We start from the raw sequence: 22467 nt of genomic DNA on the forward strand, positions 1-22467 counted from the left end.
AGCACACAGCCCATGTGAGCGTCCACGGTCAGAGCCGGGAGGGCAAGAGTCTGTGCTGCCACCAGGCTTGCCTTTCAGACTTTTCCACGTGGGTGGAGGGATGCCACGTCCGGAAAGCCAGACGGGGACCCCCCCTTCACATCTCCCGGCCCACCGCGGTCGCTCTCACGACCACATGCAGCCTTCCCGGTCAAGGGAGAAGCATGGGGCGTGCCACTCAAGGGCCAAGGGCTGCCCTCACTGGCACACAGTGAGGGAGACCCATGACAAGGGGTCCACCTGAGCCCCTCCCGGGGAGGGGACACAAGCTTCCCCTGCCTTACCGTCTCGACCCCCTCCCCTGAGCTTTAGGAAGCTGCTCGTGGGGCACGCCACCACCACAGTGGGGACCCGAGGGGACTCACCGCTGGGAGAGGAAAACGACACCACCGCTCGGCCTCGGGCATCTGACAGGCAACCCGGAGTACTCCAGGGGCACCACAGAGGACCAGGGGAGGCACGCTCACGCACCCGCAGGGATGCGAAGCATGGCAGCGAGGGAGGCCTCCCCCACTTTGGGGAGGGACCGCTCGCAAGGCACACGCCAAGGAGGCAAAGCGAGAATGCCTGCTGCGTCCCAAAGGACCCAGGCCCCCCCCCGACTGACACCCGAAGGCAGCAGGGCGGGAGACCAGAGGTCAGGCTGGAGGCCGCACCCCTGCCTTCCCCCACACCACCCGCAGGTGGGGGAGGAGCAGCGAGGGGCCCGCGACAGAATGAGAGGCGCGGCCCAACTCACCATGAGCGGCCGTCCCTCACCTGGCGCGGCTTAAGCCCAAGCCCAGGAGAGCGCCACATCACCACATCGATCAGTCCTGGCAGAGCCAGGGAAGAGCCCAGAAGAGGGGAGGGAGGGAGGGAGGGCCAGCAAAGACAATCACCACGGGGGCCTGCTTCAGCTTCACCGGCCCCCCCTCCTCCTCCTCCTCCTCCTCCCCTTCCTCTCTCAGGGGAGAGACAGCGGCTGACAACCCCGGGAGGGAGAATGCCTGACACGTGGCACGGAGCCAACAGGGTGGGGTTGTTCCAGCCGAGCCGCCGGGTGCCCGCAGCAGGGAGGCACACAGGGTAGAAGACCCCACAGGGCCACGCGCCCTGCCGCCCTCGGGTCAGCCAAAGACCGGAGGGGACACCGCAGCATGGGCCAGCTGGATGCACAAGCGAGAGCCGGCGCACAGGCCCAGGCGAGCGGCCCCCACGCGGGGTGCAAAGGGCAGGGTCAGGCCTTGGACAGCAGCCGAAAGCCCAAAGCCCCCCACGTGCATCCAGAGGCCCAAGGTCTCCAGCGACAGGCGCTGAAGAGGATCGTGTCAGCATCTACCTGGTGACAGAAAAGGCCTATTTCGGCCGCGAAAAATGTCCATGCCCAGCAGCGGGGCCCACCCACAGGACGTGGGGGTATCCCCGGAACCCCCATCCGGACACTTGTCCCCCAGCCCTGCCCTAGAGTCGCCAGACCCAGCGCTCTCAGGGCCATCTGGTCGACCCGGGGAGCGTGACCGCAAGGAAGGGACAGGGACAGGAAGGAGGTGGAGCCGGCCGGCCAGCCGGGGAAGCCCTTCCCGGCTTGCCCACGCGGGCAGGTATCGGTCTGTCCGGAGCTCCAGACGGGGACTTGGCTCCCCCAAAATCCAGGACACACCATCCAGCTCAGGCCGGTCCCCACCTCCCGACAGATCGACCGACCGACAGGGAAACACTCCGAGGGCGGGGGGGCGGGGGGGGGGGGAATGAGAGCGTGGGAAACGAAGTCTTGTCCAACGACCGGGACCCTACATGGGCACGCCTCAGGCCCAGGTGCACCCTTCCCGGCCACACCCGGGAGCAGGGGGCCGGCGGGGTACCATCCACCATCTCCGGATCCATCAGGACTTGGAAAAAAAATGTTTCCACGGAGGCGCCTCCGACGAACGGACCCCGCGAAGGAAGGCGCCGGGGCCCGAGCCACCCTTTCCGCTCCACCCCTCACGGCTTGTGCCGGTCTAGACCTCGTCAGTACGACTCCGCACGGGCCGGCGGTAGCCATCAGTCGGGGGGCAGGGGGGGAGGGACCCATGCCGGCATGACGACCGGGAAACAAGCGTGCCGGCCACCGAGCCTGTCGCGCCCTCCAACGCCCTCACAGCGCACAGCCCGGGCCGCTCCTCACTTCGGGGATGAGAGGCTGGAGGGACGGCGGGCGGGAGTCATTCACGCTCCAAAGGGCGACCCGGGACAAGGCCAGGCCACCCGAGCACAGGCAGTCCCGGGCGCCGCACACCCTCTCCCCTCGCTAGGGAGGCGGCCCGGCCCAGGCCTGGTCGGTCCCCGGGGCCGGAGCGGCAAGAGCGGATGCTGGTCGACCCGGCCAGGCGGCCCCAGAACCTGCCTGGGGAGCGCGGTGACAGTCACTCCCTCACAGGCCTGCACGCCCAATCTCCGGTGAGAGAGGGACACTCCCAGGCCTCTGAGCCACCGGAGCTGTCGCCGCCAGTGTCGCCAGCCTCCCGGAACTCTGACTCAGGCCGGATGGCTGAGTCACATCCCTCGCGAAGGTCCCCAAAGCTGCAGAGGGAAGGGACGATATAAAAGCGGACACTAGATGGCACGCGACAACCGCCACCAACGTCACCAGGACAGATCCGGAAGGCCGGCCGGCCGGCGGCGACACAACGACACAGCGCCGGCCACCCAAATGCCCGAGCTCTTCCCGGGGCCGAGGCGCCAGGCGTCCTGCACGACCGCGAGGCTTCCACTACGGAGCTGCCTCCTGGCAAGGCACTGCGTGGCGTGATGGCAGCAGATGGAAAGAGGGGGGCGGCGGCGGCGGCGGCGGCGGCGGCGGCGGGGAAGGAGCTGGGAAGAGGTTCTCGCTGTTGCCTAGAAGGAGCCGCGCTCGCTCCCCCAAGCATGTCCCTTCCTGGGCTTGGGAATTCCAGAGAGAAGCCGGCGCGGTGAGGGTGGCACTAGCGAGAGAGATCTCAGGTTCCCCTCCACCTTCTCTTCTCTCCCCCACCCCCACCCCACCTCCCTGCACGGAGCTGGAGGAGGGAGGGAGAGAGGGAGGGCGGGAGGGTAGGCGGGGACTGGCAAAAACGAAACCCGGCAAGCTCTCGGAGAACGACAACGCAGGAGTCGGTATACCTGCCACCCTTACCGACGGAGACGGTCTGTCAAAAGCAGACAAGCAAAGCCCAGAAGCTTAGGAAGGGAGAGAAGGATACAGTCGATCCTAGGAAAGTGGAAATGAAAATCTCTCTCTGCATAGACTGAGACAAAGTCCAAAGAGAACAAATGGCTGCCTGGGGCAAATGCTCTGGTGGTCAGGTCATAGAAACATGGATTTCAGCATGACTGACCAACCACAACGGAGGGAAAGTACAACGCAACACTATGAGTGTGTGTGTATGTGTGGGGGGGTGAACTGAAATCTCATCCAAAACAAAACAAAACAAAACAAAAAAAGGAAAACAACCCCCCCCCAAAAAAAAACCCAAAAAACAACAACAGAAGAAGAAGAAGAAGGAAGCCCACGACCAACAGGGTCAAGGCTCCTGCTTTCTCACCGCGGTGGCTCTGGTTGCCCCTGTGTGGTGCAGGTTCCATCTCTGGCTCAGGAAAAACTTCCACTTGCTGCCCGTGTGTGTGGCCAAAAAGTAAAACATAAAGCTGAAACAGGAGGGAGAGGGGGTGGAGAAAACCCGAAACAAACAATAAACTTTGCAAGTCTCAGGATTGCCATCCTGGGGTAGTGGAAACAAATCCGACCAGGAACCATGAGGTTGCAGGTTTGATCCCTGGCTCACTTGTTGGGTTAAGGATCTGGCATTGCCGTGAGCTGTGGTGTCTGTCACAGACGCGGCTCGGATCCCGCGTGGCTGTGCCTGTGGTGTAGGCCGGCAGGTAAGGCTCCGAACTGACCCCTAGCCTGGGAACCTCCATGTGCTGCGGGTGTGGCTCCCCCCCAAAAAAAAACCAGAAAGAGAGAGAGAGAGAGAGAGAAAGAAAGAAAGAGAAAGAAAGAAAGGAAGGAAAGAGAAAGATAGAGAGAGAGAGAGAGAGAGAAAGAAAGAAAGAAAGAAAGAAAGAAAGAAAGAAAGAAAGAAAGAAAAGAAAGGAAGGAAGGAAAGAGAAAGAAAGAAAGAAAAGAAAAAGAAAGAGAGAGAGAGAAAAGAAAGAAAGGAAGAAAGGAAGGAAGGAAAGAAAAAGAAGGAAAAAGAAATCCATCTGGAGTTCCCGCTGTGCCTAGGTCACAGCTGAGCCTCAAGTTCGATCCCTGGCACAGGAAAGGCAGTGCAGCAGGAAAAAAAAAAAAAAAAAAAGAACAACTCCATCTTGCTGGTTGGGCAGGGGAGATGCAATTGCCGGATGACATTCCACAACTCTGCCAAACTGGCAAAACCACGACGCACTTAGTACAGGAGTCATTGAAGACATGGATGTGAAAGCATCTTCTTGCTATCGATTCATTTCCCACAATCCCAGGAAGAGCCATTGGAACAGGGCTCCCATTCTTGGCACGATATCTTTTCTATGTGTGGGTGGACGCATCTTTTCTCATGGTTGTTTTCCTTTTGACCAAATTTAACTTCAGCCTCCACCATGTCATCTTTTGGGCTCTCAAGCCTGCCATGAGAATATGGTCACCAAAGTCCTCGCCCAGAGGCACCTTTGCCCACCACCAGTGCCGCCGTCTCCCCCCACCTCCTCCTCCTCCTCCTCCTCCTCCTCCTCCTCCTCCTCCTCCTCCTCCTCCTCCTCCTCCTCCAACCCCCGCCAAGCACCCCCCCCCACCCCGCTTTGTATTGTTCAGCTGTCTTGCACTGGTCTCTCACACGGTGGCGGTGTGGTCCTATGCATGATTCCCAACCACATTCAAGTGGACTTCCGGGATCATCATTTTCTGTTTCCTAACTGCACTTTCGTCGTTCTTAGGAGGTTTGCTTCCCTTCCCCCCCCACCCCCCCCCCCACCCGCGCGCGCGCACGCTTGGTGTTGAATCGGAGCTGCATCTGCTAGCCTGAGCCACAGCCACAGCAACGGCGGGATCCGAGCCACATCTGAGACCTTATGCCACAGCTCGCGGAAAAATGCCAGATCCTTAAACCCCTGAGCGAGGTCAGGGATCAAACCTGCCACCTCGTGATTCCTAGTCCGATTCGTTTCCGCCGCGCCATGACAGGAATTCCTTCCTGTGTTCTTTTGGGTCATGGTTGTTTCCAGCTCCACAGAATTCCTCCCCGTGCTCATGTGACATCTGGGATGTGGCGGGTTGGGGGGGGGGGGCAAGGTTTCGTTCCCCTACAGTCATGCCTTGAAAAAAGTCGTGTACAACGTTTCACATTCCAGATCCAGAAGCTGAATCCGCAGCCGGTTCCATCTCATGAAACCGATCTCCCAGCCCAGGAAAACCAAAGGTCGTGGTTGGAGCCCGTGATAAACCCCAGGTCTGAGTCCCGAGCACTGCTGCTCAGGGAAGATTTCGAGGTGTCAGGGTCCAAGGATCCTCCTGGGCACTTGGAAATGTCTCCGATGTGTGCAGGCAGGCATGAGGATGAGAAGGGGCTAAAGAGGGGCAGAGGGTGGTGATCTCTTGTCGGTGGATGTCAAGGGTTGGCGCTTCCTTTTGTGGATCTCCCGGAAAAGTCAAATGTGGGAGAAAAACTGGACCCGTGAGTTCGAGGAGAGGGATGGCCAGAGAAAACCAGAAGAATTCCATCTGCCGACCATTGGGTAGGTAGGAGGGCAAAAACCGAAACCTCGAGCATGACATGAACAGAACCACATGCTTCTAGCCACCCATAAACCCCGTAAGATAAGATCGTTTCTGCTGAGATACCCTCTCCCTCCCCCCACCCACCCAGGGCGAAGGATCCCTGGGTGGTGGCAGAGGGGCGGCAGCAGTCAGTGGCAGTGGCGGCGGGCATGGAACTTCCACAGGCCCTGGGGACACACCCCCCGCCCCCAGAAACCCCTAGAAGCTTGGAATTCTGATGTCTGTGGTGTGATGACCATAAACACTGGCTTTTGTGCCATGTCTGCTAGAAGATATGGTTTCCATGACAAATAAAGTGATTTTTAGCAAGTTTTTCTCCACTTGAGATGTATTGAAAATACGTCTTCATTCAGGGGGAGGTAGGTGTAGGTGACAGACGTGGCCGCTCAGCTCAGATCGGGTGATCTGGCAGGGCATAGCTCTGGCTGAGGTGCAGGCCAGCAGCTACAGCTCCGATTCTTCGACCCCTAGCCCAGGGAACTTCCATATCCCAAGGGTGCACTCCTAAAAAACAAAAAACAAAATGAACAACACACAAAGAGGGAGCATCTCATCGATGGCAGACCAAATTCCAATGTATATGTATACGTGTACATAGGTATGTACGTATGGATGTGTGTGTGTATGTGTATATTATCGAGAGAGAGAGAGAGAGAGAGAGAGAGAGAGAGAGAGAGAGAGAGGATTTTTTAGAGCCATAACTGTGGCATACGGAAGTTCCCAAACCAGGGTTCGAACCGGCATACATGGATACTAGTCGGGTTTGTTACCACTGAGCCACAACAGGAACTCCCCACATTCCAATATTTAATGAGAAAATACATTTTTGATGCTTTAGGCAACCCTGCAAACACCCTTATTTAAGTGACTGGACTTAACAAAAAGGAATCCCTAGCACCTAGTAACAGAACAAAGATAAAGAAACACAAGGCAGGAATTCCCGTTGTGGCTCGGTGGAAACGAACCCGACTAGCATTGACCCCTAACCTGGGAACCTACAAAATGGCACATGTGAAGCCCTAAAAGAAGACTACACACACACACACACACACACACACACACACACACACACGGCACAGACAGATGCGAAAGGAAAAGAAAAGGAAGGAAAAAAGAAAAGGGAAGAAAGAGAGAAATGAACAGGCAGAGCAAGCCATTGTGAATGATCTCTAGGGACAGATATTTTTCTCCAAGCATAATTTTATTTTTCCCCAAGTGATACCAGACCTTCTCTCTCTCTCTCTCTCTCTCTCTCTCTCTCTCACACACACACACACACACACACACTCTCCCTCCCTCTCTCTCTCTCTTTGAAAAAATTTATGTATTTAGTGGAGTTCCCATTGTGACTCAGCAGGTAGGAATCTGACTAGCATCCATGAGAGTGCTGGTTTGATCCCTGGCCTCGCTCAGTGGGTGAAAGATCTGGCATTGCCCTGAACTGTGGTGTAGGTTGCAGACACAGATCGGACCTGGTGTTGCTGTGTCTGTGGTGTAGGCCAGTGGCTCAAGCTCTGATTCCCTAGCCTGGGAACCTCCGTGTGCCGTGAGTGCCACCCGAAGAAAGCAAGGGTAAAAAAAAAAAAAAAAAAAGAAACATAAAAACCTGGATTGGGGAGATCCCATTGTGGCTCATTGGTAACAAAGCTGAGGAGCACCCACGAGGATGCAGATTCGATCCTGGGGTGGGGGGGTGGGGTGCTGGTGCTGGTGGTGCTGAGGTGTGTGCGTGTGGGGTGATAAATAGGTTACCTCTGGCTTCTGGGGGGTGAGAGTCAGCATGGTTTTCCTGCACCTGCTGCTCCTGGGCAATTATTTAGTTTTGGTTTCTTGTTCCTTTGTTTTTGTGGTCCTGCATTGTGGTGAGTACTGGTGTAAGTGGCAGGTTCCTATTTGATCCGACATTTCTTTGGCTCTGGTGTCGGTTGACAGCCATGGTCATGACTGGTGGTGGCTGTTAAGTCTCCAGGAGTTCCACGCAACATTCTGATTGTCTTTCTTCCTTGGGCTTTGGCTGCAGCCTCCCCCTACCCCCTACCCCCCCCCCCCCGCATCATATGGAGGTTCCCGGGCTAGGGGCCGAATCAGACCTACAACTGCTGGGGCGTATGCCACAGTCACAAGCACCATCATATCCAAGCTGCGTCTGCAACCTACACCGCAGCGCAAGGTGATGCCACCAGATCCTAAACCCACTGTGGAAGGCCTGGGATCGAACCTGCAACCTCATGGTTCCTGGTTGGATTCCTTTCCACTATTCCACGACGGGAACTCCTGGGCTTTGGCTTTTGACAGGTGGAGGGACACAGCTTTCTGAAACGGTGGGGCCAGGGCAAGGCATAGAAACATAAGATGGATGTGAGCCTGCGCCTATTCTTTTCTCGTGTGCTGGGAAGATAAGGTGGCTCTTGCCAGCTGGGATTTCATTTCCCCACAAACGATCAGGCTCTTAAGGTATCAGGCAGGGAAGAGGGAGAGTCAGAGTTCCCATTGTGGCTCAGTGGTTAATGAATCTGACTAGGAACCATGAGGTTGCAGGTTCCATCCCTGGCCTTGCTCAGTGGGTTAAGGATCCAGCATTGCCGTGAGCTGTGGTGCAGGTTGCAGATGTGGCTCAGATCCCGCGTTGCTGTGGCTCTGGTGTAGGCCAGCGGCTACAGCTCCGATTGGACCCCTGGCAGGGGAACTTCCATATGCCGCAGGAGCGGCCCTAGAAAAGGCAAAAAGCCGAAGGTGGGGGGGGGGGGGACAGAAGAAGAGTGAGAATCACGGTCGGAAGAACATGGGGAAATCGGTGCTAGGTGCCTGGGTGTGTGAGTTCACACGGAATGCTAACCCAGACCCCTGGCCAGCCACATTTGGGGTATCTATCAACTTGACTCTCCACTCTCCAGCTCACCTGGGTGGTGCTGCCCTGCCCTGCCCTGCTCATGTAAGACCTGGCTCCTCCAGGGATGGCTTTGCACCAGAGGGAGACGGGGCAAAGTCACTGAGCTTAAGGTAATTTCTCCAAGAGAGACTCTGGGAGAAGGAGACCAGCTGGGTTTCTGTGTGTTCATTTTTCTTCCTGTCTGCTTGTTTGGTGCAGGCCAGTCCATGTGCCGAGACATTCAGAAACTCTGTACTAGCTGAGACTCAGACCTTGTTCCGAAATAAGCAAAGGGACTTTGAGCTGGGATCACTCCCTGACAAGTAGCTAGCAAAGAAGTTTCCCGTAGCTCTCAGGCCCCATCCCCGCCCTCAGGCGGGTGGGCGTGGGGAGGGGGTGGGGGGGAGGGGAGGGGCTCGTTCAGGCAGGCAGGCAGGCAGGCAGGCAGGCAGGCAGGCAGGCAGGCGCTGGTTCATTAGTCCCGCACCCCCCCACTCCCGGCCCCAGCTGCCCGCCCCACCCCCACCCCGGCCGCCATCCCTGCTGCGCCGCCTCTCGCTTCCCAAATCGCCTGGACTCACGCCCGGGAAGGGGGGGAGGGGAGATCAGGAAGATCCAGGCCTCAGGGCCTGGGTTCAATCACTTCATTCAAATGCAGAAACTCTCCAGTCAAGTCAGAGGTGGTGACTTTTCCTGGAGCTTCTCTTTAGGGAAAGTGTTTTTTTTCCCCTCTTTCCCCAATTTCCCTACCCTCAGGCTGCCCCTCGCAGACTGCATGGAGGGGGGTGGGGGAGGATGTGTGCACGAAACTCGCCTCGTGTCAGGCCAAAGGAGCCCCCGCCATTTCCCAACCCGGGAAACCCCGCAAAACTTCTGGAGCATGTTGGCCTTGGTGTGGGAATGGACATCTTCACTTGCCATCTTCCTTTGCACGAGGAGGAGATTTTCATCTCCTGCTGTCTGGGGGCCAGAAAGGAGGGCCAGAGTGTCCCTTTGGTGTGGGCCGGTCCTTAAGTCATTTTACCTCACAGGAATCACCCACACAGGGCATGGAGACACGTTTGGGGTCCGCCTCCTCCGAAACGTCCCGGGAAACCTCACGTGTGAAAAACTGAGCTGGGGAGGTCCCATCGTGGTGCAGAAGTGGAAATAAATGCAACTAGGAACCATGAGGTGGCAGGTTCCATGCTCAGCCTCGCTCACTGGGTTACGAATCCCACGTTGCCATGAGCTGTGGGTAGAGGAGAGTGAGAAGGAGAGGGAGGGAGGGGGAAGGGAGAGATCCTCCATTTATGGAACTGGTTTCCTTGTTTTGAGATGACGTCGCTTTGGTGAAACAGTTGTCAGATGGCCTCTCAAAAGGCGGTGATGTGGATGGGCTCCCCGAACCAGGCCCACAGAAACCAAAGGAACGAAGGGGTTAATCCTTGGAGCCAGAGTTCCCTCCTCTGAAACTGAAACCAAGCTCAAGCCCGGGAGTGCTGGTGTGTTGGAGCCAGAGACATTGTTACAGCTAAAAGCTACTTTGAAATAGTCTCCATTAGGTTATGGCTTGCCTTGGCCCACGAACTTATGACTAATGACTACTGTCGAGTCAGAGTTGTAGTGAACCTGGTGTTTTCTCTACCCTTGAAACACTCCCTAAGGATTGCGCCCCCCCCCCCCCACCCCGTGGATGAGCAATCTTCACTCCGGAGAGAAGGTCAAAATGCCATAACCCCAAAGACACTAGAAACATTCCATGGACCACCTGACTCCAGCCTTGATGACTTTGAAATGGTCTATCCTAATCTCCTATCCAGGGAGAATGCAAGCACCCTGATGCTTCTAGACAGCTCCGCCACCCCCATGCCCACCATTAAGCTAAACCTATAGAACCCCTTGCTATCCCCTCTCAAGGGAGGACACAGTTTTGAGGTCCTTAGCCTGCTGTGGCCTCCTTAGCCTGGCAAAGCAATAAAGCTGTTCTTTATGCTTCACCCCAAAACTCTGTCTCTGAGACTTAATTGGAGCTGGAGTACCAAGGCCGGTTTGGGCTGCCAAACTTTCCTGGAACTTTCAAACTGTTACATATGAAGAACGGAGCCGGTGACTCTGTGTGTGTGTGCGTGTACGTGTGAGAGAGACACAGAGAGACAGACAGAGACAGTGAGTGAGACAGAGAGAGACAGAGGGAAGAGAGAGGGAGAGGGGAAAGTCCCTTCAGTCTTTTGTTTTCTCGGTTTGTTTGTTTGTTTGTTTGTTTTGTCTTTTTGCCATTTCTTGGGCCGCTCCCATGGCATATGGAGGTTCCCAGGCTAGGGGTCGAATCGGAGCCATAGCTGCCAGCCTACGCCAGAGCCACAGCAACGTGGGATCTGAGCCGTGTCTGCGACCGACACCACAGCTCACGGCAACGCTGGATCCTTAACCCACTGAGTGAGGGCAGGGATCGAACCCACAACCTCACGGTTCCTAGTCGGATTCGCTCACCACGGAGCCATGACGGGAACGCCCCTTCAGTCTTTTGAAAGGCCCCTCTGAGAATGCCGTCAGGTGTTGGGGCCAACTTTCCGAGGGGCTCTTAGAGAAATGAACACAGGGTGATGGTTTCACTCTCAGAGACCATTTCTCTGATGTGTTCATCGAGGGACTCCACGGGCTTCCGTTTTCAGGGCCTCGGGACAAGCGATACGTGTTCTCATCCGCAAGGATGCCAGGTCCAAAGGGTGGGAGAAAATGGGAAACGCTGATGAAGAGAGTTGTAGCCAGAGATGGAAGGCAACTGGAAAAACTTCAGGATCCAGTCCAGTTTTCCAGCCACTGAGTTTCTGATTTCTGGAAGGATTTGGGTAGGGAGGAAAAGGTCAAGGATTCTCCATCCCTCTGACAGAGGTATAAGTTACAAAGTAGATGTACAACTTTTGAGAAAAAAACGAACAAACAAAGAAACAACCAAACAAACAATTTTTGTCCCTTTGTCTTTATCAGGAAAAGTGAAAGATGGAGAGAGGGAGGGAGGGAGGGAGGGTGGGTTGGATGGATGGATGGATGGATGGATTTGGGGGGCGGGGAGAAGATTCTTAGATCCTAATGACCCAATGCTTTCTCTAGTCCTGGGCCTTTAGGTGATATATCTATATCTATATATCTATATCTATCTGTATACACACACACACAGACACACACACACACACACACACACACACACACACACACACACACACACACGTAGTTATTTTCTGTTTCTAGGGCTGCACCCATGGCACATGGAGGTTCCCAGGCTAGGGGTCCAATCGGAGCCGTAGCCACCGGCCTACACCAGAGCCAGCACAACGCGGGATCCGAGCCCTGTCTGCGACCTACACCAGAGCTCACGGCAACACCCGATCCTGAACCCAACGAGCGAGGCCAGGGATCGAACCCGCACCCTCAGGCCTCCTAGTCGGATTCGTCCAGCCATGACGGGAACTCCTACATATGTATATAGTATGCATATAGTATATCTTTTTTTAATGCCCACGCCCCAGCCCTATGGAAGTTCCCAGACTCACGGTCGAATCAGAGCTGTAGCTGCGGGCCTACCCCACAGCCACAGCAACGCGGGATCCTTAACCCACCAAGCGAGGCCAGGGGAGGGATCGAACCCACATCCTCACGGATCCTAGTCGGGTTCATTACCGCTGAGCCCTGATGGGAACTGCAGGGGACATCTTTTTTTTTTTTTTTTTTTTTTTTTTTTAAGATGTAAGTTTGTTGTGGTTGTTGTGGTTGTTGGTTGTTGTTGTTGCTTTAGCTCGGCATACAGTGGGCTTGCTTACAATGTTGTGTTCGTTTCAGGTGTACAGTCAAGGGGATTCAGTGATCCATCTACATCCATCTATCCCTCCGTTCTTTTTCAGCGTCTTTTCCCCTCTAGGTGATTCCAGAATATTGGGCCATTCCTTCCTTGTGGGTGGGAACACCAGCGTGAAAAAAAACCATCACGGGGGAGTTCCTGTCGTGGCACCATGGAAGCGCATCCGACGAGGAACCTTTGCAGGGAAGGGTGTGGGTTCGATCCCTGGCCTCGCTCAGGGGGGCGGTAAGGATCCGGCAGGCAGTGCCGTGAGCTGTGGTGTCGGTCGCAGACGCGGCTCGGATCCCACATGGCTGTGCCTGTGGCGTAGGCCAGCAGCCGTAGCTCCGATTCAACCCCTCGCTTGGGAACTTCCATATGCCACGAGGGCAGCCCTAAAAAGCAGAGGGGGGAAAAGAAATCATGAGGGCGGGGGAGAGGGATCCATGAGGAGGATGGGATGAACATATACACACACAAAAGAGTCTCTATCCAATAGACGACGAACAGGGACCCCTACGCCACCTTCTGGAATCCAAACGCCAAAACCACAAAGCAGAGTTCCCGCCATGGCGCAGTGGAAATGAGTCCGACCAGGAACCATGAGGTTGCAGGTTCGATCCCTGTCCACCTCGCTCAGTGGGTAAAGGATCCGGTGTTGCCGTGAGCTGTGGTGTTGGTCCCAGACGCGGCTCGGACCTGGCATTCCTGTTTCTGTGGTGTAGGAGGTCAGCAGCTAAAGCCTCCGATTCGATCCGTCATCTGGGAACCTCCATATGCCGTGGGTGTGGCCCTCAACACACACACACACACACACACGCACGCACACGCACGCACGCACACACGCACACGCACACGCACACGCACACACACACACTCTGGAACCCCCTAAATGGGAGAAAACCGGACACAGTAGTTTTTTAGGGGTCCAGTCTCTGTGACAGGTGAGGATATCAGGCTTGCATCGAGGGAGGGAAGGCTTCACCCCACGCAGAAAACACACCCACCTACCCACCGACCGACCTTCCTTCCTTCTTTCCTTCCTTCCTTCCTTCCTTCCTTCATGAGAGAACAGTTGGATGACCCATCCTAAGTGTCGGTTGAATGAAGTCTAGTTACCAGGGTTCAGAGTGGGGGAGGGAGAGGGGTAGGAAGTCTGAAGCCTCTGGCGACTCTCCGAAATGTTCTCCCCCCAGGGTGACAGAGCCAGCAGGTCAGGCACTGCCTTCTCTAGAAACCTTCCTGCCCATGTCCAAGGGGGTGTGGGGGGTTGGGGGTGTGGGGCAGGGAGTGGGCAGGGAGCCTGGAGAAACCCAGACCACCAAGCGGCCATTCTCCCATCGCCCCGACTGTTTGTTGAATGAACATAATGGACGTGATCCAAGTCTGCCACGCCGCCGCCGCCGCCCGCCGCCGCCGCCGCCGCCACCACCACTTTCTCCATCATCTCCCCCACCCCCTTGCCTGCAGCCATCTTTGAAAAGGCTGCTGTTGTGGCTGCCTTTGCATGAAAGTGAGTGAGGACCCCTCCCTAATACGGAGTGTTTCAGTCCCTGGTGTCTCTGACAGCTCGCTCATGTATTGGTTGTGAACCATCTTGCCTTGAGGATTTGGAGGATTCGTGAACATTGCAGGAGCCATGGGAGCAGTGAAGTCCTTATCGCCAACCCGACACCCCCCCCCCCCAAATTTCGTGGCAGGGAGCACACTTTTCTTTCACCCAAGAGATTTATTTCCTGCTTTCTGAAGAGAGAAGGAAAGGAGGGTCAGAATGGTCCTCTGGTGTCTGGTGTCCTGTCCCTTTCATTGCACACACTCCTAGTGCCACTGCGGGAGGCACGTTCGGGGCGCGGGGTGGGGTGGGGGTGGGGGACCTGCTGCACGCACCCGCCCCTCACTTTCAAATGCGAAACTCAAGGAGGATGTGAATGTCCTCCATGCCACCGATCAGGTGAACGGGATGGCTTTCTAGGGAAATCCTGGTGTTTCCTTTCACTGCCATGACGAACACCCAGAAACAACCCTGTAAGTTCATACAACTTTGTCAGTCAACTGTATTCCAATAAAATGAAAAAGCAAGACACAGACACACCCACACGCACACACACACACACGCGCGCGCACACACGCACCCCAACCCAGAACCAAACACCCTCTCCTGAAATGGGGGGGCGGGCCCACCGGAGAATGAGCAAGAGAATTCCAGAGTCGGTAGGAAAGTGTCATCTGCAGCGGTGTGAAAAACCCCAAGCTCTTTTCTTCCTGTCAAGGTGAATAAACTTTGTTAATGGGAGTGGGTGCCCTCAGTGTGCCCTCCGAGAGGAAAGGCAGGGAGCATTTTCTCCCTGAAGAGCTTAGTGCTGTCATAGCACTGACGGACAGGATGAACGATCGGTGAGAGGTGGCAGCAGCAGTGGTGGCCGCCTGCACTGCCTGGGCGGATTGGAAACATAGACGAGCCACCAAGACTGCGTGTGACACCCCCGTGGGCCGCCCCCCCCCCCCCCGTCTGTACAGTGACAAGAGTCCTTTGGGGGAAAAGGGGGGGGTGGGTGCTCTTCCAGTGTGTGTGTCTGCATTCATCAGGTGTGGGAGAGAAGACAGATGTTTGTTTCCACTATCGTTCGGAGGACTTGCCCAAGAGTACCACGTCCCCCCAAAGATAGCACCGGAAGAGAGATGCACGAGGTTTCTGAATGCATGCCGTGGGTGCTCCAGGCTGCCTCCAGGCCGCCCCCTCGCCCTCGCCCTCCCCCTCCCCCTTGCCAGAGGCAGACGTTCCTTGAAACAGCTGGCTTTGAACTTGGGCTTCTAGAGGAAGGTTTTTCTCCTGCTTTCAAGACGGGAAGAAGAGGGTGTCCGTCTCACATCCGTCCTTTCCGGGGGGGGGGGGGGACCCGCTTTGGTGTGCTTGTGAGGGAGAGAGACAGAGACAGACAGGGAGGGACGGAGGATAGGCAGACAGTGAGAGGCAGAATCAGAGGGAGAAAGAGGAGTAGTCGTCACTGTCTCTCTCCCCTCCTCCTCTTTCTCCCTCTGATTCTGCCTCTCACTGTCTGCCTATCCTCCGTCCCTCCCTGTCTGTCTCTGTCTCTCTCCCTCACAAGCACACCAAAGCGGGTCCCCCCCCCCCCCCGGAAAGGACGGATGTGAGACGGACACCCTCTTCTTCCCGTCTTGAAAGCAGGAGAAAAACCTTCCTCTAGAAGCCCAAGTTCAAAGCCAGCTGTTTCAAGGAACGTCTGCCTCTGGCAAGGGGGAGGGGGAGGGCGAGGGGGAGGGCGAGGGGGCGGCCTGGAGGCAGCCTGGAGCACCCACGGCATGCATTCAGAAACCTCGTGCATCTCTCTTCCGGTGCTATCTTTTGGGGGCACGTGGTACTCTTGGGCAAGTCCTCCGAACGATAGTGGAAACAAACATCTGTCTTCTCTCCCACACCTGGTGAATGCAGACAGACACACTGGAAGAGCACCCACCCTCCCTTTTCCCCCAAAGGACTCTTGTCACTGTACAGACGGGGGGGGGGGGGGGGGCGGGGCGGCACGGGGGTGTCACACGCAGTCTTGGTGGCTCGTCTATGTTTCCAATCCGCCCAGGCAGTGCAGGCGGCCACCACTGCTGCTGCCACCTCTCACCGATCGTTCATCCTGTCCGTCAGTGCTATGACAGCACTAAGCTCTTCAGGGAGAAAATGCTCCCTGCCTTTCCTCTCGGAGGGCACACTGAGGGCACCCACTCCCATTAACAAAGTTTATTCACCTTGACAGGAAGAAAAGAGCTTGGGGTTTCTCACACCGCTGCAGATGACACTTTCCTACCGACTCTGGAATTCTCTTGCTCATTCTCCGGTGGGCCCGCCCCCCCCATTTCAGGAGAGGGTGTTTGGTTCTGGGTTGGGGTGCGTGTGTGTGCGCGCGTGTGGGTGTGCGTGTGGGTGTGTGTGTCTGGGTGTGTCTGTGTCTTGCTTTTTCATTTTATTGGAATACAGTTGACTGACAAAGTTGTATGAACTTACAGGGTTGTTTCTGGGTGTTCGTCATGGCAGTGAAAGGAAACACCAGGATTTCCCTAGAAAGCCATCCCGTTCACCTGATCGGTGGCGTGAAGGACATTCACATCCTCCTTGAGTTTCGCATTTGAAAGTGAGGGGCGGGTGCGTGCAGCAGGTCCCCCCCCACCCCACCCCGCGCCCCGAACGTGCCTCCCGCAGTGGCACTAGGAGTGTGTGCAATGAAAGGGACAGGACACCAGACACCAGAGGACCATTCTGACCCTCCTTTCCTTCTCTCTTCGGAAAGCAGGAAATAAATCTCTTGGGTGAAAGAAAAGTGTGCTCCCTGCCACGAAATTTGGGGGGGGGGGGTGTCGGGTTGGCGATAAGGACTTCACTGCTCCCATGGCTCCTGCAATGTTCACGAATCCTCCAAATCCTCAAGGCAAGATGGTTCACAACCAATACATGAGCGAGCTGTCAGAGACACCAGGGACTGAAACACTCCGTATTAGGGAGGGGTCCTCACTCACTTTCATGCAAAGGCAGCCACAACAGCAGCCTTTTCAAAGATGGCTGCAGGCAAGAGGGTGGGGGAGATGATGGAGAAAGTGGTGGTGGCGGTGGCGGCGGCGGCGGCGGCGGCGGCGGCGGCGGCGGCGGCGGCGGCGGCGGCATGGCAGACTTGGATCACGTCCATTATGTTCATTCAACAAACAGTCGGGGCGACGGGAGAATGGCCGCTTGGTGGTCTGTGTTTCTCCAGGCTCCCTGACCCACTCCCTGCCCCACACCCCCAACCCCCCACACCCCCTTGGACATGGGCAGGAAGGTTTCTAGAGAAGGCAGTGCCTGACCTGCCGGCTCTGTCACCCTGGGGGGAGAACATTTCGGAGAGTCGCCAGAGGCTTCAGACTTCCTACCCCTCTCCCTCCCCCACTCTGAACCCTGGTAACTAGACTTCATTCAACCGACACTTAGGATGGGTCATCCAACTGTTCTCTCATGAAGGAAGGAAGGAAGGAAGGAAGGTGGGTCGGTGGGTAGGTGGGTGTGTTTTCTGCGTGGGGTGAAGCCTTCCCTCCCTCGATGCAAGCCTGATATCCTCACCTGTCACAGAGACTGGACCCCTAAAAAACTACTGTGTCCGGTTTTCTCCCATTTAGGGGGTTCCAGAGTGTGTGTGCGTGCGTGCGCGTGTGCGTGCGTGCGTGCGTGTGCGTGTGCGTGTGCGTGTGCGTGTGTGTGTGTGTGTGTGTGTTTTGAGGGCCACACCCACGGCATATGGAGGTTCCCAGATGACGGATCGAATCGGAGGCTTTAGCTGCTGGCCTCCTACACCACAGAAACAGGAATGCCAGGTCCGAGCCGCGTCTGGGACCAACACCACAGCTCACGGCAACACTGGATCCTTTACCCACTGAGCGAGGTGGACAGGGATCGAACCTGCAACCTCATGGTTCCTGGTCGGATTCATTTCCACTGCGCCATGGCGGGAACTCTGCTTTGTGGTTTTGGCGTTTGGATTCCAGAAGGTGGCGTAGGGGTCCCTGTTCGTCATCTATTGGATAGAGACTCGTGTGTGTATATGTTCATCCCATCCTCCTCATGGATCCCTCTCCCCCGCCCTCATGATTTCTTTTTCCCCCTCTGCTTTTTAGGGCTGCCCTCGTGGCATATGGAAGTTCCCAAGCGAGGGGTTGAATCGGAGCTACGGCTGCTGGCCTACGCCACAGGCACAGCCATGTGGGATCCGAGCCGCGTCTGCGACCGACACCACAGCTCACGGCACTGCCTGCCGGATCCTTACCGCCCCCCTGAGCGAGGCCAGGGATCGAACCCACACCCTTCCCTGCAAAGGTTCCTCGTCGGATGCGCTTCCATGGTGCCACGACAGGAACTCCCCCGTGATGGTTTTTTTTCACGCTGGTGTTCCCACCAACAAGGAAGGAATGGCCCAATATTCTGGAATCACCTAGAGGGGAAAAGACGCTGAAAAAGAAAGAACGGAGGGATAGATGGATGTAGATGGATCACTGAATCCCCTTGACTGTACACCTGAAACGAACACAACATTGTAAGCAAGCCCACTGTACGCCGAGCTAAAGCAACAACAACAACCAACAACCACAACAAACTTACATCTTAAAAAAAAAAAAAAAAAAAAAAAAAAGAAGATGTCCCCTGCAGTTCCCATCAGGGCTCAGCGGTAATGAACCCGACTAGGATCCGTGAGGATGTGGGTTCGATCCCTCCCCTGGCCTCGCTTGGTGGGTTAAGGATCCCGTGTTGCTGTGGCGGTGGGGTAGGCCCGCAGCTACAGTTCTGATTCGACCGTGAGTCTGGGAACTTCCATAGGGCTGGGGCGTGGGCGTTAAAAAAAGATATACTATATGCATACTATATACATATGTAGGAGTTCCCGTCATGGCTGGACGAATCCGACTAGGAGGCCTGAGGGTGCGGGTTCGATCCCTGGCCTCGCTCGTTGGGTTCAGGATCGGGTGTTGCCGTGAGCTCTGGTGTAGGTCGCAGACAGGGCTCGGATCCCGCGTTGTGCTGGCTCTGGTGTAGGCCGGTGGCTACGGCTCCGATTGGACCCCTAGCCTGGGAACCTCCATGTGCCATGGGTGCAGCCCTAGAAACAGAAAATAACTACGTGTGTGTGTCTGTGTGTGTGTGTGTGTGTGTGTGTGTGTGTCTGTGTGTGTGTGTGTGTGTGTGCGTGTGTCTGTGTGTGTCTGTGTGTGTGTGTATACAGATAGATATAGATATACAGATATAGATATAGATATATCACCTACCTAAAGGCCCAGGACTAGAGAAAGCATTGGGTCATTAGGATCTAAGAATCTTCTCCCCGCCCCCCAAATCCATCCATCCAACCCACCCTCCCTCCCTCTCTCCATCTTTCACTTTTCCTGATAAAGACAAAGGGACAAAAATTGTTTGTTTGTTTGTTTCTTTGTTTGTTCGTTTCTTTCTCAAAAGATGTACATCTACTTTGTAACTTATACCTCTGTCAGAGGGATGGAGAATCCTTGACCTTTTCCTCCCTACCCAAATCCTTCCAGAAGTCAGAAACTCAGTGGCTGGAAAACTGGACTGGATCCTGAAGTTTTTCCAGTTGCCTTCCATCTCTGGCTACAACTCTCTTCATGAGCGTTTCCCATTTTCTCCCACCCTTTGGACCTGGCATCCTTGTGGATGAGAACACGTATCGCTTGTCCCGAGGCCCTGAAAACGGAAGCTAGTGGAGTCCCTCGATGAACACATCAGAGAAATGGTCTCTGAGAGTGTCTCTGAGAGTGAAACCATCACCCTGTGTTCATTTCTCTAAGAGCCCCTCGGAAAGTTGGCCCCAACACCTGACGGCATTCTCAGAGGGGCCTTTCAAAAGACTGAAGGGGCGTTCCCGTCATGGCTCCGTGGTTAACGAATCCGACTAGGAACCGTGAGGTTGCGGGTTCGATCCCTGCCCTCACTCAGTGGGTTAAGGATCCAGCGTTGCCGTGAGCTGTGGTGTCGGTCGCAGACACGGCTCGGATCCCACGTTGCTGTGGCTCTGGCGTAGGCTGGCAGCTATGGCTCCGATTCGACCCCTAGCCTGGGAACCTCCATATGCCATGGGAGCGGCCCAAGAAATGGCAAAAAGACAAAACAAACAAACAAACAAACAAACCGACAAAACAAAAGACTGAAGGGACTTTCCCCTCTCCCTCTCTCTTCCTTCTGTCTCACTCACTGTCTCTGTCTGTCTCTCTGTGTCTCTCTCACACGCACACGCACACACACACAGAGTCACCGGCTCCGTTCTTCATATGTAACAGTTTGAAAGTTCCAGGAAAGGTTGGCAGCCCAAACCGGCCTTGGTACTCCAGCTCCAATTAAGTCTCAGAGACAGAGTTTTGGGGTGAAGCATAAAGAACAGCTTTATTGCTTTGCCAGGCTAAGGAGGCCACAGCAGGCTAAGGACCTCAAAACTGTGTCCTCCCTTGAGAGGGGATAGCAAGGGGTTCTATAGGTTTAGCTTAATGGTAGGCATGGGGGTGGCGGAGCTGTCTAGAAGCATCAGGGTGCTTGCATTCTTCTCCCTGGATAGGAGATTAGGATAGACCATTTCAAAGTCATCAAGGCTGGAGTCAGGTGGTCCATGGAATGTTTCCAGTGTCTTTGGGGTTATGGCATTTTGACCTTCTCTCTGGAGTGAAGATTGCTCATCCACGGGGCGGGCGTGGGGCGGGGGGTGGGGGGTGGGGGGGGTCGCAATCCTTAGGGAGTGTTTCAAGGGTAGAGAAAACACCAGGTTCACTACAACTCTGACTCGACAGTAGTCATTAGTCATAAGTTCGTGGGCCAAGGCAAGCCATAACCTAACGGAGACTATTTCAAAGTAGCTTTTAGCTGTAACAATGTCTCTGGCTCCAACACACCAGCACTCCGGGGCTTGAGCTTGGTTTCAGTTTCAGAGGAGGGAACTCTGGCTCCAAGGATTAACCCCTTCGTTCCTTTGGTTTCTGTGGGCCTGGTTCGGGGAGCCCATCCACATCACCGCCTTTTGAGAGGCCATCTGACAACTGTTTCACCAAAGCGACGTCATCTCAAAACAAGGAAACCAGTTCCATGAAATGGAGGATCTCTCCCTCCCTCTCCCTCCCTCTCCTTCTCACTCTCCTCTACCCACAGCTCATGGCAACGTGGGATTCGTAACCCAGTGAGCGAGGCTGAGCATGGAACCTGCCACCTCATGGTTCCTAGTTGCATTTATTTCCACTTCTGCACCACGATGGGACCTCCCCAGCTCAGTTTTTCACACGTGAAGTTTCCCGGGACGTCTCGGAGGAGGCGGACCCCAAACGTGTCTCCATGCCCTATGTGGGTGATTCCTGTGAGGTAAAATGACTTAAGGACCGGCCCACACAAAAGGGACACTCTGGCCCTCCTTTCTGGCCCCCAGACAGCAGGAGATGAAAATCTCCTCCTCGTGCAAAGGAAGATGGCAAGTGAAGATGTCCATTCCCACACCAAGGCCAACATGCTCCAGAAGTTTTGCGGGGTTTCCCGGGTTGGGAAATGGCGGGGGCTCCTTTGGCCTGACACGAGGCGAGTTTCATGCACACATCCTCCCCCACCCCCCTCCATGCAGTCTGCGAGGGGCAGCCTGAGGGTAGGGAAATTGGGGAAAGGGGGGAAAAAAAACACTTTCCCTAAAGAGAAGCTCCAGGAAAAGTCACCACCTCTGACTTGACTGGAGAGTTTCTGCATTTGAATGAAGTGATTGAACCCAGGCCCTGAGGCCTGGATCTTCCTGATCTCCCCTCCCCCCCTTCCCGGGCGTGAGTCCAGGCGATTTGGGAAGCGAGAGGCGGCGCAGCAGGGATGGCGGCCGGGGGTGGGGGTGGGGCGGGCAGCTGGGGCCGGGAGTGGGGGGGTGCGGGACTAATGAACCAGCGCCTGCCTGCATGCCTGCCTGCCTGCCTGCCTGCCTGCCTGCCTGCTTGCCTGCCTGCCTGAACGAGCCCCTCCCCTCCCCCCCCACCCCCTCCCCACACCCACCCGCCTGAGGGCAGGGATGGGGCCTGAGAGCTAAGGGAAACTTCTTTGCTAGCTACTTGTCAGGGAGTGATCCCAGCTCAAAGTCCCTTTGCTTATTTCGGAACAAGGTCTGAGTCTCAGCTAGTACAGAGTTTCTGAATGTCTCGGTACATGGACTGGCCTGCACCAAACAAGCAGACAGGAAGAAAAGTGAACACACAGAAATCCAGCTGGTCTCCTTCTCCCAGAGTCTCTCTTGGAGAAATTACCTTAAGCTCAGTGACTTTGCCCCGTCTCCCTCTGGTGCAAAGCCATCCCTGGAGGAGCCAGGTCTTACATGAGCAGGGCAGGGCAGGGCAGCACCACCCGGGTGAGCTGGAGAGTGGAGAGTCAAGTTGATAGATACCCCAAATGTGGCTGGCCAGGGGTCTGGGCTAGCATTCCGTGTGAACTCACACACC

General features: G+C 55.7%; 2 long non-coding RNA genes and 1 other non-coding gene across 3 annotated transcripts; 1 reads left to right on the forward strand and 2 right to left on the reverse strand.

Moving 5' to 3' along the window:
* Positions 1-13997: 13997 nt before the first annotated feature.
* On the reverse strand, positions 13998-14738 carry LOC110258599. Its single transcript, XR_002341197.1, has 2 exons — positions 14662-14738; positions 13998-14503 (listed from the first exon to the last, which is right to left on the reverse strand). It is a non-coding gene; the product is annotated as an uncharacterized LOC110258599 (long non-coding RNA).
* Positions 14739-16250: 1512 nt separating this feature from the next.
* On the forward strand, positions 16251-16808 carry LOC102157946. Its single transcript, XR_303677.2, has 2 exons — positions 16251-16328; positions 16498-16808. It is a non-coding gene; the product is annotated as an uncharacterized LOC102157946 (long non-coding RNA).
* Positions 16809-19514: 2706 nt separating this feature from the next.
* MIR9816 (microRNA 9816) lies at positions 19515-19597 on the reverse strand. Its single transcript, NR_128501.1, has one exon. It is a non-coding gene; the product is annotated as a microRNA 9816 (primary transcript).
* Positions 19598-22467: the final 2870 nt, after the last annotated feature.

Source organism: Sus scrofa, unplaced genomic scaffold (genome assembly GCF_000003025.6).
Source record: "Sus scrofa isolate TJ Tabasco breed Duroc unplaced genomic scaffold, Sscrofa11.1 Contig25, whole genome shotgun sequence".
Taxonomy (NCBI): Eukaryota; Metazoa; Chordata; class Mammalia; order Artiodactyla; family Suidae; genus Sus; species Sus scrofa.